Source organism: Lissotriton helveticus, chromosome 5_1, assembly GCF_964261635.1.
Source record: "Lissotriton helveticus chromosome 5_1, aLisHel1.1, whole genome shotgun sequence".
NCBI classification, from domain to species: domain Eukaryota; kingdom Metazoa; phylum Chordata; class Amphibia; order Caudata; family Salamandridae; genus Lissotriton; species Lissotriton helveticus.
The window spans coordinates 1,894,045,239-1,894,062,386 of NC_136065.1; the positions used below are offsets into that span (position 1 = coordinate 1,894,045,239).

The 17,148-nt window shown below is 44.6% G+C and overlaps 1 long non-coding RNA gene across 1 annotated transcript in view; it reads right to left on the minus strand.

The window, feature by feature from the left end:
- Nucleotides 1-12,478: 12,478 nt before the first annotated feature.
- The window catches only part of LOC144753866 (uncharacterized), a 200,653-nt gene continuing 195,983 nt past the window's right edge, over nt 12,479-17,148 (minus strand). Inside the window, exons 2-3 of the long non-coding RNA XR_013594574.1 lie at nt 14,807-15,094; nt 12,479-13,378 (exon numbers count right to left, since the gene is read on the minus strand). This is a non-coding gene — a long non-coding RNA (uncharacterized LOC144753866). The remainder of the gene's footprint in view (nt 13,379-14,806; nt 15,095-17,148) is intronic.

Consider the following 17,148-nt stretch of genomic DNA (forward strand, 5'->3'; position numbering starts at 1 on the left):
GGATTAGAGGAATTACGAGTATGGTCAAGCCAAAGGTTCAAATCCCTCCAAGGAAAATCGTGTTGTAGTCATAACGATTTAGCAAGACATGTAGGCATTTAAATAAATCAGGGTCGTGTGCGTTAGGGGCGTAAATATTAAGGAAAAGTACTGCTTTACCTAATAGTGTGCCCAGCACCAACAGTTACCCCCATGTGCGTCCGTTATGGTTTCTTTATGCGTAAACGGGAGGTAGTGATGAATAAGAACACAGACCCCTCGGGAGAAGGTATTATAGTTTGCGAAGAATCTATGAGATCCCTAGGAGGATGCGAATTTGGGGTTCCCTGTACAGGAAGGTGAGTTTCTTGCAAAAATGCTATTTTCACATTGTGTCTCCGGAGATACTCCAGCATTAACTTACATTTCCTTGGATTATTGAGCCCCCGCACGTTCCAAGTGATGAGATGAATATCCATCACATTAGCTACGGCCATACCCAAAGATAGGTGCGTTTGTAGCCGCCTAGCCAGTAAAAATAATACCAGGCATGAGCAACAGAGGATGGAGACCTACAAGGGGGGCATACATAAGGGCGGACACAAGAAATACCAATGCACTAAATTAAGAAATAACACACTAAACAGACATCTCAAAACCCACCCACCTCCCACACCTGGGCTCAAAGGCCCCGAGAACATTGCCCCTCCCCAATCAACCCAAAAATAGGTGAAAAAGAAAAACCCCAATAGAAGTTGAATCGGAGTCATCCTAGGAAGGCGGGCAACGACTCGAACGTCCGATGCCCACATTGTAAACTACATAACATTTGCAATGTAGAAAAATCGAAACAGTAGAACATTTCTAAGTATATAAAACCACCATCAGTATAAAGGGGACACTTTGGTATCAAATATTGACAACCTAGTCGTTAAACAAGTGCTGAAAACAAGTTCCTAGGTCCTCAATCTGCAGTGAAGCGGTCTGCGCTAACGGCCAACTGCTTATCCACGGAGGAATGTCCTGAGGAACGCGCCAGGCTCCTACGAGCCGCTCCTTGATGTTGTTTGCAAAAGACCAAGGTGTCAGTAGCGTTTTCAAAGAAGCGGGATTTACCGTCCACTATCACTCTCAATTTTCTCGGTAGAGCATTGCATATTTGAGACCCAGCGTACGAAGTTGGCGCTTGGCTTCCAGGAATTTTTGTTGGCACTCCTGGACCGCAATAGTATGATCAGGGTTGACGGAAAGCACAGTCCCCTGGTATTGCATTGGAGATTTTTCCCGGGCCAGGCGGAGTATTGTATCACGGTCCCTGTTGTTGAGCAGGCATGCTATGATGGAGCGTGGTGGGCTGCCGGGAGGGAGCCGCGGGCCAAGGGATCGATGCGCCCGCTCACCCACAACATTTCCAGAGAGGTTCTCAATGCCAAATAGTTCTCTCAGCGTGCTTGTGGACTCCGCAAGGCCCATAATGCGGATATTGTTTCTACGTAATCTGGCCTCCAGAGCCTCATTCTTTATCGCCCCTGATTTTAGCAGCCTCTCCATCCACTGAAGCCTTTGCGTCGTGTCTCGAGTCAGATCTTCCTGGGCAGATAATCTCTGTTCCACCTCATCGATCCAGGTGTTGTGCCCATCCAGTCGTTCACCCATCCTGTCAAGCTTGGAGGTCAGTGTATTGAATCTTGCATCTATACCACGGAACCCCACCCGGAGGTCTGCAATGAAAGCAGCAGCCCCGTCCAAGGGTTGTGGAGATTCGCTACGTTCTGGGCCTTCCACCCTATCAGTATTATGGTCGGGCCGGTCAGAGGTGTCCAATTTATCAAAGGTGATCTTGCGCTGTTTAGGGACTCCCGACTTATTGTCACGGTTTGCAGCACTCTCTCTCTCTTTCCCTTGCATCTTCTCCCCCTGACCTTAATGGTCTCCCGCTTGATATCCAGGCCGCTGCAGTCAGCAACTGGCTATCTTCTTCCTGTGACCAAGTTGCCCCTCTCAAGATAGTCAAGGCTATTCGCCCTCATGAGGCCCATAGATGGTTTAATTCTGAACTTAAGGTTCTTAAACTGGAACTCAGACGCTCTGAGCGTCTTTGGCGCCGTAATTACTGCCCCGACCTCAGGGCTAAATACAAACGTCTGCTGAATGACTATAAGAAAGCCATCCTTGCGTCTAAGACCAAGTACTTCTCTGAGCAGGTCGCACTGTCCGCAAATAAATCCAAAGAGATTTTTTCTCTGGTCAACAACTTGGCCACCTCTGATCGTGTATGCCCCAAGCTCATTCCTTCCCAGGCCCTCTGCTCCTCCTTAAACGACTTCTTTATCGAGAAGATCGTTAAAATAAAATCTAACATTCCCACCACACCTTTTCCCTCCCCTCATCCTGCCCCTTCTGTGTCTAACTCCTCTTTCGATTCCTTCCCGCCTACTTCCTTGGACTCTTTTCTTGCCTTGCTCACTAAAACCAAGTCCGGCTCTCCAGCCGATTGTGCTCCTGCTCGCGTGCTGAGAACTCTCTTTACCTCTTGCCCTACCACTCCCCTTTCTCTTCTTAATGCTTCCCTCTTTTCTGGTTTGGTTCCTTCTTCATTTAAATCTGCGATTGTCTTTCCTATTCTCAAAAAACCTGGTCTTGATTCTTCTCTTCTTTCTAATTTCAGACCCATTTCTCTCCTACCCTATCTTGCTAAAATTCTTGAAAGCCATGTCACTTCTTGTCTTTCTTCCTACATTGAGCAGAACCATCTCCTTGCTTCCCATCAAGCGGGCTTCCGCTCGGGCCACTCTACGGAGTCAGTGGTGCTTGCAGTTCTTGTTGAGTTGAAAGCTAAGGCCGATACCAACTCCCCTCAAGCTCTGGTTCTCCTCGATTTGTCCGCTGCATTCGACACGGTTGATCATACCATCTTACTTGACCGTGTCGGCGCAGCGGGCATTCGGGGCTCTGCTCTCTCCTGGATCACGTCCTTTCTAACAGGACGCTCACAAGCCGTTTACCTTTCTGGTTTCTCCGCTTCCCCCCTTCCGGTGTCCTGTGGGGTTCCCCAAGGCTCCTCTCTCTCCCCTCTTCTTTTTAATCTCTATATTCGTCCCCTCATTGTTTCTCTTCTTGATCTGGGGGTCTCTGTGTATAATTACGCAGATGACATCCAGCTCGTTTTCGACCTCTCCTCCTCTACTCACTCCCTTTCATTTTTTCGTTCCACTCTCGTTTTTATGTCTGGTTGGATGAGCGCCAATCATCTCAAGCTCAATCCGGACAAGACTGAGCTTGTCTTGACCGGTGGCTCATCCAGTCCATGGTCTTCTGCTTTCTGGCCCCCCATCCTTGGCCCCCCTCCTACCCCGGTTTCCTCTGTTAAAACGCTGGGCATCAAGGTCAGCCAGGACCTGTCAATGCATGCACAGGTTAGCTCTGTAGTGTCCTCCTGCTTCCTCTCCCTCCGCTTGATCCGAAAAATCTCCCGTTTTTTTCCCTGGATTCCCTTAAAATTATCATTTCGGCCCTCATCACCTCCCGCCTTGATTATGGAAATAGCTTGTTCGTGGGCATCCCCGCCTACGAAACTCGCCGTCTTCAAGCAATCCAGAATCAGGCTGCCCGTCTTATTTTTCATTTTTCCAAAACCCACCATATCACTCCTGTCCTTAAATCACTTCATTGGTTACCTGTTTTGCAGAGATCCCTATTTAAACTAGGGTGCCTAGTTTTCCGGGCTGTTGATCGCTCTGCTCCGGCATTCATCAATACCTTGATCTCCACTCATACCCATGCCCGTACCCTCCGCTCATCTACTTCCGCCCTCCTCACTGTTCCTCGCTTTCGCAAATCCCGCACTGGTGGTACAAGATTTTCTGTGATGGGCCCCCGGTTCTGGAACTCCCTCCCTCTATCTATGCGCTCAATTCCCATCTTTTCACACTTCCGCAAAGCGCTCAAAACCTTCTTGTTTGCCCAGGCCTACACCTGTTAACTCCCTCGGCCCTGTCTGTCTCTGTTGTTTAGAGCTCTCAGCGCCAGGAAGCCGCTTGGCCACAGTGCGCTCAATAAATATCTTATTCATTCATTCATTCATTCAGTCATTCATTCATTCATTCATTCATTCATTCAACGTGAGAGGCAGTCAGTAGTTGTCAGCACCAGGGCCGGTAGCAGGGGTGAATCAAGCCGCACGCACCGGTGGACTTTCAGGCTAATTTTCATGTGTGGTTCTCACTGGGTCTTCAGCAGGGTAGGGCATAGCACCAGGCCCCTTGCTGACCTCACCCGGGTTAGCCCACCGGCAATCTTCAAATGGGCCACAAAGATGTTCACTGGGTCTCACTCCAATCAGCTAGTGCAGCACCGACCTTGTCCATGGGTGGGGGGGGGGGGGGGGGTTTGAGGCAGAACTCCCCCCACCCTTTCCACCCCGTAAGGCCCCTGGCGCACTTCAGCTGGGGGTGAAGGCGGTGATCAAACCAAGCAGCTCCATAGTCATGGATATCTGCCACGTGGAGTAGGGAATTATGGCAGGGTCCATTGGTGTGCGCATGATAGTGGCAGCAGTATGGGTGTAATATAAATTGGTATTTATAAAAGTGCACGGCTACTCAGAAGAATGTCCTGGCGCTCAACGACCTCATGACAGAGTGCTGAACTATGCTAGTAGAGGGAGAGGCTTTCGGCTATTACTGAAATAGCCAGGTTTTTAGCCTCTTCCGAAAAATGAGTAAATCATGCTCCTGTTTAAGTGACAATGGCACATTCCAAGTGACAATGGCGATTCCACAGATGGGAGGCCTGCACTTGGAAGGACCGGCCACCCTTGCGGGTAAGGAGAAACTTAGGAATAGTCGCCCTCTGCTGCGAAGATGATCTCAGAGTTCTGCCCGGGATGTGGTGCTGGACTCTCTTGCTGATGTCAGAGGCACAGGTGTCAAATAAGGCCTTAAATGCCAATACCAATGCTTTAAACCGGATTCTCTTTTGGACAGGCAGCCAGTGTAAGGCTTTCATGTGAGCGGTAACCCACACTCTAGGGCCTAACAAGATAATCACTCTGGCTGCCGCATTCTGAGCCATTTGCAGCTGGTTCAATTGATATTCTGGGAGGCCCAGGTACAGAACGATGATGTAGTCCAGCCTTGAGAAAATAAGAGCCTGGACTTCAGTTTTTCTGTGAGTGACTGGTAGTAAGGGGAGAAAGTTTTAAAGCATTTTTAATAGGCTAAAACACGCCCCCACTACTGTTTGGATCTGGCCTTTCATAGATAAATTGTCATCTAGCCTGATACCCGAGTTCTTGACTGTGCTAACTGAGGTAGCAGGGGGAGACATGTCTGAAGGCCACCATTGATGCCAGATGTCGCTGGCAAAGGACCCAAAGAAGATGATCTCCAATTTCACCGGATTGCACTTTAGTTGGTTCCTTCTTAGCCAGGCAAACACTTCTGTCAGACATTTATTGATCTCAGCAACGCTGAAGTCAGTACCCTTGTTGCACGTAAACAGCAGTTGGGTATCATCTGCATATGAAATTATTGTTGCGCCATGTATTTCAGCTAGGTGGGCCAGGGGGGCCATGTACAGGTTAAAAAGTGTTGGGCTCAAAATCGAGCCCTGTGGCACTCCGACCTTCATGGGGGAATGGTAGCATCAAAAGGAGGAGACCAAATTATTTGCTGTCGGTCCTCCAGAAAGGAGGCAAACCACTTAAGTACCATACCACAAAGGTCGCTCTCACAGAGTCTTTGCAGGAGGCTGTCATGGGGCACGGTATCAAAGGCCACGGAAAGGTCCAGTAGTATCAACACAGCTTTTCCACCTTTATCTAGTGTCTCTTTTATTACCTCAGAGACCTCCAACAGAGCAGTCTCTGTGCTGAAGGTTGCTCTAAACGCATACTGGCTATAATGGAGGACTTAATTAGCTTTCATAAATTCTGTTGTCACTAAGTTCACATATTTCTCCAGAACCTTTGAGAAAAAAGGGAGTAATGAAATTGGCCTATAATTTGAAGCCACCAAGGGGTCGGCCAGGCTTCTGCCCCTTTTCCAGCGAGACATTGAGGATACAATTAGCCGCAGGCTTTCATTATCTCCAAGGATTTCTCCAGGGGAATTGGAGGAAACTGTGTTAGAGATGGCCCAGTCACAGGAGGGGCAGGGGAGGAAGGCCCTGTGTTCATCTCCTTAACCAGGGAGGGAGTCTCAAAAGAGTCTTGGAAAGTCTTGATTTTATCGTAGAAAAAAGAGGCGAGGTGGCTAGTCCATTCCACAGTGGGAGTGAAAGGGCTGTCCATAGCACTCAAAGATGAGAACTCTCTTACTGTGTTAAAGATTTCCTTGCTTTTGTTCCCTGCAGAATCAATCTTAGTGCAGAAAAAAAACATTTCTTCAGGGATTTATTGTAATATTGCCCTGCCAGGTCAGCGCCATCAGTAATGGCCCCAAATTGAGAGCCCACCGCGCTGCCCAGTATCCCGGTGTCCGCTAGCTACACAATTCCTGCGGTTTCCGGAGGACTCAGCTACATACGATAGGGGGGGGCGGGGGAAAGTGCAGGGGGGCTCAAGAAACCGGCAGAGGCCCACCGCAGCTATCGAGTCTAGCACTGAGGGAAACAAGCGGTGTCTGGGCCTAGCTCGCCACTTCCCCTCTCCCTCACTCACCCGTCCCCCGGTGCAGGCAGCTTCCCTCAGGCCGGTCGCTACTTCAAGTGGGGCTCATTCCGCTTCCGCAGCAGTCGTGACTCCTCGGGGAGGCGGTGGGACCCGCGGAGCTCCACCGCTCCGGCCTAAGGCTCACCCATAGACCCTGTCTCCCCGGGGTCTCCGATGCAGGCCGGGCCTCCACTCCGCTCCCCTCGATGATGCAGCTCATGTTTCTGGCCAGATAGACCCTTCGTATAGCGTCCTTCAGCCTCAGAAGGGCCTCGACACATTCCAAAGGGCTTCTGCGGCGATTCCAGCATATGGCGGTGTGTGATTAGCGCTGTTTCGATAATCTTTCTAACCTTCTGCACATCCAGCCACGTTTTAAGTATAGCCCTACTTTTATCTTCTCTCGATGCACTCGTTTTAGTACTTTTCATTTCATTTTCACTTTTTTCTCCGTTTAGTTTTCACTCACCCCATGTTTAGCACCCACCTTCCAGCATGCTGCAATATTTTTCTTTCACACCGTTACAGACTCGACTCACCACATGCGAACCTTTTTAACTTCCTGCACATTTTGCCTTGCTTCTAATACAGTCCCGCGTTTGTTTTTCTCCTTGTCATACTTGTACCTCGGAGGCGTTTCCTCTCCCTGAACCTTTGCACTCTTCTTTTCAGATTGTGAACTGTCCCCTGATGAAGGGCCACAGTCCCGAAATGCATAGGAACACTATTAATGCAATCGGATATTTCTGAATTCAAATCGACTACATGTTTCTTGTATGAAGTTGCTATGATTAAAATATGTGACTTTCCAAATAAATATACCAGAAATTGATTACCGACCATCAACATATTTTCATTTTCTACTCTGGTTACATTTATTAAACTGTTCTTGAAGGAGAACTCTTCTCCATCTGGAGTGCCATTGGAAGTAGTGCAGGAGGCTCCTGCACTCCCCCAGTTCTTTTGTATAAACTTGGAGCCCCCACCGGCCAGGAGGAACTCTTTCCTCGGCACCCAAAGACACGACTACAATCGTATTTCAGTAGATTCTTGTTGAACTTTTACATAAGGTGTGCCGCCATCCCATTCACATTGTTTATTCGATAAGGATTTGGGCATCGGTTGGCAGAGCTTCAACGCCATACGGTCATTGCAGTTGACGGCTAGACCACACCCCCTTTTCTCATAATTTAATTATGTCTGCCCTGGCATTGAAAGGGAGGTAAAACCTGTCTAAAAAATGTATCCATACAGCAAGTACAAAGTGGAGAACCTGTGGAGAAATGCCGGTTATTTCCCTACACATTTTAGGCCTTCCGCCAGTTTATCGCTGCAGGTAACTCTTCATTTTTCTTGTAGTAATCCATGAATTTACCACTTCACCGACATGGTGGATTTTGTCAAAGGAAGTGTTTTCTGTGTATTTTGATGGGGCTTATCACTTTTAATATTTTTAAAATGATGGGTAATATTACAAACAGCAGTTGGCCTCATGAATAAAATATTGTAATCCCATTGATATTATGGAAATTTTCTGCCTAAATTCTTCCTATAAATGCAGTTTCCTAGTCGTTGCAAATAGAATGGTGTCTTGCGGACTGTAAAACTGCAGTAGCAGGTATGTTCTGAAGGCACAAACTTCCTCCTCGACGAGCACTCGCCAATCAGTAAGTTGTTAGGAATCTAAAACAGCAACAGTGATATGGAAATCACCCCATAGTGCTTTGTACTGCATCAAAGCCCTATACACAATTTCTATGCTCTGTAAATAACAGTCATGACTACTCTTCTCTGTGACCTGTTCTATCCCTTGCAAGGTTAGGCCTTTTGTTTTATCTTAATAAATTCAGCAACTTACAAAATGCACTCATAGACAGAGTGGGGCTGGGATAATTGTAGCAGTCCCAGTGTAAACCTTGCTTTTTCCGCAGCATTTGTAATATCAGACCCACAAAGCACAATGGTTTTGATTCATCTGTTGTACAGACCTTTTGTGACTTCAGACCACATGCTCAAACTCTAGTAAGACTAAGTCAACCTTACTTCCTTCCAAGAAGTCTGCCATTTATATGAAATATGTTTCGGTTATGGCTTCTGATTTGGTGAGGACTACTGCAGAAACTTGCTACCAGTGGATGTTCCTTTAGATTCAGGCTAGACAATAGAGGTGTGTAGTAGAGGTGTGCGAAATCGCTTAATTTTCAGATAAGTATGTGTACTTTCAGGAAAACTATGCAGAATTATGCTTAGTTACGAGAAATGCGATGCTGTCATTTAGTGCTATATTTTAGAGCTAAATGTGTCCTCGCATCAATTTTTTACGCAAAAGAAAATAGTTGTATGATGTTACAACGAATTCCGTTGCAATGCATGCCTTTACCACCCATGCGTTACAACGCAAATTCCTTCCCCACGCATATCCTTTACCACAAAAATTCCTTTAACACGCACACTTTTACAACAATTTTCATTGTGAAACTATGCATGTTAATGGCATTGTTATGTTAAAGGATATCTCCTATCACTAATTATTAACCCTTATATTTTTCCCCCGCGAAACCACCCCTCATTCCTCCTTACCTCTCCACGTCCTCTCCACTCCAAGCCCTTCCGAGGTGACGTTTCACGTCGTTAAGAGGAAACGGAAGTGTCTTTCCGTTTCCTCTAACGATTGCCTCCACATTTTTTCTCTTCAGTTTCTTCATCTTACGGAATCAGGTGAGTTTCTTTTTTTGGGGGGGGAGACCCCCCAAACCCCCTTTATTAAACCCATGTTGTTTTTTTGGGGGGGGGAGACTCCCCAAAGCCCCCACTAAACCCCCCTAACCCCCCCTTTTCTTGTAACCTTTTTCACACATGCCTTTACTACGTATCTGGTAGTAAAGGTATGCGTGGTTAAGGCTTTTCATTGTAACCACGCATGCGTTGTAATGCATGCGTGGTTATGGTTACTCGTGGAAACGGCCGCGTTGTAGTGGCCGTTTCCCAAGAAAATAGCACGAAAAACACGTTGTCATGAACAATATCCACTAATGTTATGACTGTTCACTTTCCTACACAGAAAAAACAAAGGAAATGATTGTCGGAGCGTTGACAATACAAGCACTCACCCCCAGTCAACTGATCTGGGTTTAATCCATCACCATTCTTTAGCCCACTCTGCCACCCCAGTTCAGACATGGCCATATGCAAATCAGTCTGACCCTGTGCCTCATGGGAACAGTCCAACCCGATCTGCCAAGCCATGCCTTCCCTGGACCGGAAACAAGCTACCGAGGACCGTTTTCTGGCATTTCAGCCTTCTTCAGCCCGGCTTTCCTACACAGCCAGGCTGTAATTTTGTTACAAAGTCTGTCGTAATTATGTGACGTGGGGTAATGGTGCATTTCAGGAATTTGAATTTCATCCAGGCCTAGTCAGTAGCACCTCCCTCTTGCTGCATTAGTGGCAGCTGGTCAAGACATAATATCCCAACTTTTTGCTTTAATGCACTACTGCTCCCCAACTTAACGGACTCTCAAAGGTTCTGACTGCGTTCCTCCAAGCAACAATTTCTTAATTCCTGATGTATTTTAGACAGCTATGAGCAGCTGCGGCCCATGCAGGTGAGACCGGTGGGGCTGGGTGGGGGAGGATTTTGACAGACGACGAGAGAAAATGAGTTATTAATTTAATTTTCCCTTGTGGTCATCTGTCGAATCCCCCCCCAACCCGGCCTCACCACTCTTACCAGCCCATGCCGCTGCTGTCTATGAGCATGAATGCCGAAGGCCTTAATAGAAGCAAGGAACATGGGCTTCCTTAGTCCATTTTCGAACAGTAAAATGCAGCCATAGTTGCTATCCAGGGGCATCAGACGGGTGTTAGTTACCCTTACGCCAACAAGAAAAAATGCATTTGTGGCAGAAACACCCATAATTGACATGCAGTGGGCCCATTGCAATTCTGGGCCCGGTGCCACTGCACCTGCTGAACTATAAATACTTGTTAAAGAAAACTTTCTTTGGTTTGCCTTTCAGCACCTTTTAACATCACGGGCCGACGAAAAGCATCTGCTTATTGTGCATGTCTAAGCACAGCAATGAAAACTGCAAACTGAGCTAAAAAGGAGGATTTGATGAATATGTTTTCATATTATCCGTTCATGCAGAATATGAAACATCAAAGGAGCAGAGACATGAGGTTAACTGGTGATACCAAGAAGCAAATTGAAATGAGGGGGGCCAGTGCATTATTTCTGTTTCTTGAGCAGCACTTAAACCCCCTAAAATGGCTTAAAGGCGCTACCATTGACCAGAAAGGGAAGTAATGGATATTTGAAGGATGAAAGGTCTTTGAAAAATACCACATAACTTTTTTTTAATGAAAGAAGACAATAATAAAAAAATGGGTGCAAACTGCAACAAAGGGAAAACCAGCAAATCAGTTACATATATGTACCTTTCATACATTACACTTTGCGTTTTTACCATTTTTACCATTTTCAAAATCACACACCAGCCTCGCTTAAAGCATGCTTGAGGTTTTAAAATGTTTCTGTGACTCTTACTTTGGGAGAGAATATAGCGTAACGCACAGAGCTGCCGGATTTGATGTTGGGGAACCAGTAATTTCAACCCTCTGATATACCGCCATTAAGAAAAGGTTGCTGACCAGAACTTTACATTTTTGATTTGTGTTTTTGGATCATTATAGATGTAATTTAGCTTGGGTAGACATTGCTGAACCATGACCAATTTTTCTGGACGACATTTTAAAAACTGGCGGATGTGTGGCAGTGATGATGCAATATTTCAGGAAGCATGAGACCAATATACTTCATTTCAGTGTCAAAACATAGGTTTTGGGGGTCAAGTAGTCTTAAAGAGACAGAAAATAATCTCCTCAGAACAAGCCTTCTGCCAAAATGGCGCTATAAGAGAGGAAGAAGAAAAGACATATATAGAAATGAAACAAATAATAATGGTTTTTAATCCTTTTGTGTATACAGCAAACACTGTTATGCTCTGAATATGATATGGAAAAAAATTATGTTTAGCACTCCTGTTTTAAACACATTTTCATAGTTCACTGTATTTATTTGTTTCGGAAATCATTCAAGATACATTTGCAGAATGTTTAACATTTAAGAAGAGCATATCGGCAGGGACATATTTTTGTAGCACAGGGTTTGCAAGTACATGTATGTGTAAGTTGTGTGGGTAGAGGCTTTAGAAATTTCATAAGTTTTAGCCCCCCATCAATATCTTCCCAATCAAATTCACACGGATCATTCTCTACATATGCATGATCCAAAACATTTACCCATCTTCTGATCAAGTAGAACGCTCTTTTAATGTGTCCATGCACAGAATATGACGTCAGTGGAAGATAACTTAGCTGGACTGATCATTTTCTACACACACACAAGGTATGTGTCTACTTCTTTAAAGTCATATTCTTCTTTGGTCTCAATAAATCCATTTAGAAACTTTCCAGGATCAGCAGTTAAAGCTCCAAGCTATGACCAATTTTGATCGTAGTGTCATTACTCAAAAGAATATGTGCCTTAATAAGAACACTGGGCATCTCTGGGTCAAGTTTCTTGTACAGAATAGGAAGTGGGATTAAGGGTCTTATTTACGAGCCCTGGCGCCACTGGTATGTCACTTATTCCCATATAAATAGTGAGGCACCAGCGACGCAAAGGGCTTGTAAATACCCCCCTAAGTGTCTTTTCTCGCCTGTTCCATAAGGTATCCATAACTCTGACAATTCTTGACTTATGCACATTGGAACAAGTAGCATAATAATAACATCTGTGTCATTTGACAGTACAACTACTTTATTTATTTATTGGAACCATTTCGAGCAACCCACTCTACATGTGGCACAACACAAAGGTCAGCTTCCTCCAATTAGCTGTTAAGTACTCAAACAATGTGGCACACAATTATAACCCTGTACCTATTTTGAATTTCACACAGATAAAACAGAGAGACAGAAAAATAGACACTTCACTTTGTCATGAACTGACATATCCCGGTCAAGATCTTTTTTTAAACCAATCCTAGTAGCACATTTCCTTAGCTTATCTTTAACGAATTGGTTATTGTCCCAAAGATTGTGTCAAAAAGTGGCGTCACAATCTTTGGGACAATAACCAATTTGTTGAAGATAAGCTACAGGGTTATAATTGTGTGCGTATAAATTTCACATTTGACTAAATGAGTTTAGCTTACTATGGGGTTATGCAACATTTATTTTTATGTACTTTTTGCTTAAAGAAAATGTTTTAGATGGATATATATAGGTTTTTATGAATTGTATTATGAACTGTGCACTGTATGGCAATATATGTTTTTAACTGGCAACATTATAATACTATCCTGTTTTTAAAATAAAAATATTTTTGTGATATTCTAGTTCTAGACATTGGATTGATTATGTTTTGAATTAGGCAAGTTTTCACTGTATGGGTTCATATTGTGTGACATTCAATATTGCAGTCAATTCTCATGATTTAAATTAACTGTCCACCAAGGGATAATCTCATATCTACTTATGACTTGTTGTTACATTGATAAAATATTTGATCCTCTCTTTTCTGTCCAGCTGCTTTTCTTTCAGACTAGTTTGGCATATGACACATTTGTTCTTTGTTGAAGGAGTCCTCAGATTTTGTAATTAGCAACACTCCATCGGGAGGTAAAACCCTCTGCCACTACCTGCTTCACTCATGTTTACGAATTTGAAACAAAGGAACACCTGAAACAAAAACAATATTAAAATAAATTACCAATATGATGCCTAAACACATCATTAAAGAGATGCCTTTTTGAAAAGTGGTGAAATAGTTGCTCTGAGGAGTAGTTTTCTGCCTCTATAAGACTACTTGATTCCCAGAACCTATGTTTTAACACCAAAATTAAGTATAAAGGCCTTGTGGTTCCTGAAATTGTACATCATCACTGTAACACAACCTCCATTTTTAAAAATGGCATCCAGAAAAATCGGGGCGGATAAGCAATGTCTACCCAAGCTAAATTACTTCTTTAATGTTACAAAATTCACAAATCAAAAATGAAAATCTCTGGACAACAGTTTTTTGATGTAGGTATAAGAAGGGGCCAGGACTAGCAGGCACATGCATCAAGTGGTTTTGGAGTCGCAAACGGTGCGAATCGGAAAAATCGGCCGTTTGCGATTCCAAAATCCCTTTTTGGGATGCATGAAATAATTTTAGAAAACTCGCTATTTTTAGCAATTCTTAAAAATGCGAATGCATTTAGGAATCGCATTTGTGCGATTCCTTAAATGCAATGCATGAATTTTTAAAAAAATGCGAATTAGGAAATAGGAAGTGCAAATTAACACGAGGTTGACCCTCGTGTTAATTTGCGAAATTGTGCAAAAAAGCTCAAAAATGCATTTTTGAAAGTGACATGTTACACACACACATGTGCTTTGGACATGTGTGTGTGAAACTTGCACTAAAAAAACATTTCAAGGGTGCAGGGGGGGGGTCCAAAGCACCCTTTCAATGCATCAACAAATTGTCATTCGCAAAATCAAATTCGCAAAAAGCTAATGCCTTTCCATTGATTCCTATGGGCCTCTATGCCCATAGGAATCAATGTAATGCCATTCCTTAATTGCGATTCGCAATTAAGGAATCGCAAGTACCGAAAATTAAGAAATCCTAAAAACCTTTAAGATTTCTTGATGCATAGGATTTTGCAATTCCTAAATTGCGATTCCTTAATTTTTGCAATTTAGGAATTGCAAAATCCTACAATGATGCATGTGGCCGTAAATGTTTGAGTCTCTGCCTTGGCTCAACATCCTGTGATTCTGGGCAAATTACTTAACCCCTTCGTTGCTGCCGTCGGCCAACGGTCGTCGCAAGCACTACCTTGGTAGTGCTGTGCACGTCCGTTGTCAGACGCGGCCCCGCCCACACAATAGGACCCCCACACTGCGGCGAAATTATCGCCGCGGTAAAGGGGTTAATATCCCCGTGCTTTAAAAAATGAATGTGTAATGTAACTGGTGCTCATGTAAAGCTCTCTAATATCTTCAGGAGTTTCTACTATATATTGAAAATCATTGCATGCTTTAATTCCAAGTGATTGATTCATTTATATTTAATAGTAGGTCACTTAACTCCCCCATCCCTCCCCCTCAATCACTCACAATGGCTATGGCCCGACTTGTTCTTCTTTTCGAGACTGATTAGAAAAGCTTGCAAGTTTTGTGGTGACATCGCCGTTTCCATTCAGTGACACGAAAACCCTCTGGAGCGAGCCTGGTCGGCCCCCATTGCTGAATGCTTGTCCTTGAAAGCCCCCGAGCGGTCGAGCTGAGGACAAAATCCACTTCTCTATGTGACGCTGAAAGTAGGCCGGTCTCCCCATCACCAGTCGCTTGAAAGTAATCAGCGCTTCCAAGATTCTGCTTCAGCTGCCAGGAAAATGTGAATACCTGCGTTAGAAGCACAGGACAAGGAGCTCAGGCGGCGGTCCGCTAGTAAAAAGTATTTTAGATTCAAAACATGACTGAACAACAAACATGCTGCGATTAAAGAGAGCAGAATGTCCTCAAGGACTGCGATTGCGAAAATACTCTTTAGTGAAATATACTCTGGGTTTATCCTGTCTGCAGCTGTTACAATCCCAAATAAAGTCACTCTTTATTGAGGTTTATTGCAATTTATTATTTGTTGGTGTTTTAATCTGAAACATCCGTGATCAGTTGATATATTGAATCACACTATCTTTATGGTTCCTTATTGAAATTATATGAAAGTATGTAAGTAGCCTCTCATTATCAATATTATACCCCAGGGTCTTTTATTTTTGTTTTATGCAATCTTTACGTTAAATCTGTAAAGGTTGTTGCCTTAGTTCATATTTATATAATTCGACTTTGAATGTTTGAAGGCTTCCTGGTGCAGAAACTGCCTTTGATGACTCTACTGCTGGGCTCTCTGTACTTGGTATATAGGTAAAAAAGCATCTTCCCGTTGTTGGACATTTTAATGCTTGTATCAATGACCTATACCTGATTTCCTCTCAAAAGTGAATTTCAATAGTCAGACGGTGGAATTTGTTCCACCCCCTGCTCAAGATATTTATTTCTTTTGTTTTTATATTACATTAACAGCTGCATCTCCTTCCACCAACCACCCAGACACCACCGCTCTGCAGGACTCCTACTCGCACACATGCCACACATACACAGAACCAATTCAGGAACACGGGCGCTCTCTTACGTTATGTTATGTTAATATGAATTTATAAAGCGCATTATCACCAAGGGGTCTCTAAGCGCTATCAACGGACGTCCAATACTAGTCGAGAACAAAGTGACCTGCTCATAGTGATCCCCATGCCTCTAAAAAGTGATCCCCATGCCTCTAAAAACAGTACCGTTTTCAAACTCTTCCTGAATTGAAGGAGATTTGTTTCTTTACGTAGTTTGACAGGGAGACGGTTCCATGCTTGAGGGCCTATGGTCGAGAAGGCTCTACCACCCAGGGACGAGCGATTAAACCGGGGGCAGGCCAGGTAGCTGGCATCAGCCGACAGGAGAGCCCTACTCAGGATGTAGTTGGTCAGTCGGTCCTTAATGTAGCTGGGGGCTAAGCCATGAACAGCCTTATGCACAATACAGAGACTTTTGAATTTCATTCTCTGTATGATCGAGTGGAGAAGTGTGGCTCACTGGTTAGAGGAGGCAGACCTGGAAGCAGAGGTCAGCCCGGGACCAGGGTTCAATTCCCGGCTCAGCGGGGTCTTGAGTCCTAAATTGTCCATGGACTCGACAATTCTCGCTCCGGTGCCTACTCGATTCACGGGTTCACACTCTGCGACTCTGGGCAATAGCTTGCTTAATCTCCACAACGGCCCCTCGCGGCGGGATGCCTGGCTTTCACCTTGCGGATACCCTGCCGGGGTTATCTCACAGGGGAATACCAGGACGGGTTCCCTAAGCAAGCGCTTAGAAACCGCTTGGTGATTTGCGCTATATAAATTCCTGTACATTTACATTTACATTTACATTTATGATCGGGAGCCAATGTAGGTCCTGCAGTAAGGGCGTAACATGTGCATGTCTAGGTTTTTTAAAGATTAATCTCGCCGCGTCGTTCATTACCACCTGGAGCCTGGCCAGAAGATCCTTTGGTAGGCCATGATACAAGAAGTTACCATAATCGAGACGTGACAGAATCAGGGCTGAAACTGCCAGTCTAAGGGTGGCAAAGGACAACAGTGGAGCCAGTTTCCGAAGCTGACGCATTAGGCCCACAGTGGTTCCGACCACCGCCGACACTTGCTGTGACATGGATAGCAAGGCATCGATCTTGATACCAAGGCTTTTTACGGCCACGGCAGATTCGGGAAAGGGCCCCAGTTCTGAAGGCCAGAATGTAGTGTGTTTATATAGGGACCTGTATCGATACTCCTATTTCTGACCCTTGTCCGGTTATAATTCACTAATATCCATACAACGGCACAGAAACCCGTTTTCAGATT